We start from the raw sequence: 2,097 nt of genomic DNA, 5'->3' as shown, positions 1-2,097 counted from the left end.
AAGTTCTCTCCACCCAAGTCCATTGCTGGAGTAACATTTAGGTGCCTATGTTTGTTTTTGTTTGGTTGGTTTCTAAAGCAGATGATATATCGTCTCCTTTTTGTAGGGGCTGCAATTTGGCTTGTCAGGAACAAACCCCCTAGAAAATAATTTGCTTCATTTCGTAGTAGCCTTTCCCCATTGTCTTTTGTCTTGGGATGCAGTGAAATTGAACAAACACAGCTCATTACACGTTCTGAAGATGGGGCACATTTATCAGGTAAGCCTATTATTACTACATTTTGATAGAGGAATTAGCCCTGGTGCAATGCAAAACCAAGGAAGTAAATTAGCACTTAAAAACCTAGTGTCTTCTTTGCTGTTTTGTTTTATTGCTAAATTCTCTGACAACAGCTTCCTTCCCAAATCCTCTTTCATCTTGCAAAACACAATGCTACTGGCCGTCTACATAAAGCAAACTACAAAATAGCAATTTTAATGTTGTGGGAGATATTTAATAATTCAATTGTTTTCTAAGCTCTACTTGCCTTTTTCTTTTATTTTTAATTAAGTATATACAATTGCATATCAAAACAGAGAAGACTATCTTTCCTCCTTAAAGCACCTTCTTTTTAAGATTTTTACTTATATTCTCTAAATTAAGTTGGTTATTATGATGTTATTTTGATACCCTGATTTGATGAATAAAGGTTTTAAGGCCATTTTCAAGCAGTGAATAGCCTAGGTATTATAATCTAGCTATAACAGCACCTTATCTTTAGATAAAGCTTCATGCTTGAACTTAAAAATAGCAAATAGAACTACATAACCTACATGATTCCAAAGAACTTCCCAATAAGAGAATGTAATCCACTTTGTTAACCCTGAAGGGGATCAGGATATGCCATCCCAAAATATGCTGGTTTGGCATAAAAATTGTTTTGAGCTAAGTCATTTCAGAATAAAAATCCTTTATCTGCCTAAAAGCAGAGCCTCCTGAAAGGACTCAAAATAACTCAACTGTCATAAATCCGCACTCTGGGAAAAGTTCTAATCTCTTCTTAGAGACAAGAAGTTGGCAGCACATACAAACAGACATTGTCACAAACTGTCATATCTCCCATCTCTTCTCCTAGGGGCCGATTTATATTTCCAAAAAGTCACTGGTTTTTCCATAAGTACCCTTCTCCCTGACCCCCTTCTAAGAAGAAATTTACTCTCCCGGAAGTTCCCCTTTACCCATCTCCATCTCCTATTCAGATGATATAAAAGCCCCATATTCTAACTGCCTCTTTGGGTCACATTTTTTATGAACTCCTTTGCATAAATACATAAATACATCTGTTTTTTTCCGTACTCATCTGTCTTTTATTACTTTAATTTGCAGGCCCTCAAAACTGTACATAAGAGGATAGAGGAAAAGTGTTTTTCTTCTCCAGCAATTCTTAAATGTTGGTTATGTGGGTTTAGTTTTAATATTTCATCTTATCCAGGGGCACCTGGCTGGCACAGTCAGTGAAGCATCCGATTCTTGATTTTGGCTCAGGTCATGATCTCAGGGTCATGAGATTGAGCCCTGTCACCTCTGCACTGGGGGTGGAATCCGTTTGTGCCCCTCCCCCCATTCTAAAAAATTTTTTTTCCATCTTATCCATAAATCTTTTGTTAGCATCTTTAAGAAGAGGATCACCATATGTCCTAGTTTCCCCCACTCTTGGTTCTCATCTGTTTTTCCTCCATAACCATTAATATCTCCTTTCAGTCTCAAAAATTATCTGGTTTGTACAATAAATAATACAGTCACCCTATCTAAGAATCACTTTGTTAAATTGTAAGGTGCTAGGGGACAGACTGTTATTAAATACTGACTTGTTTAATTTACGTTTTGCCTGCAGGTTACATGGCGATTTCTTATTGATTAACACATTTCATCATTATCATGAAGAAGAAGACTTAGAGGGGTTAAAGACTCACCTAGTTTCAAATGGGAGAAAAGGGCCACAGCTAGGGCAAGAACAGAATTTTTGGACAACTAACCAGACATTTGTTTTCTAGCTATTTGTACCTTTTGTTCTAAAGTGAAGCCTTGCTTGTGCTGGTACTCAACAAACATTTATT

This window comes from Zalophus californianus, chromosome 2, assembly GCF_009762305.2.
Source record: "Zalophus californianus isolate mZalCal1 chromosome 2, mZalCal1.pri.v2, whole genome shotgun sequence".
NCBI lineage: Eukaryota > Metazoa > Chordata > Mammalia > Carnivora > Otariidae > Zalophus > Zalophus californianus.
This window is presented reverse-complemented; position numbering follows the sequence as displayed.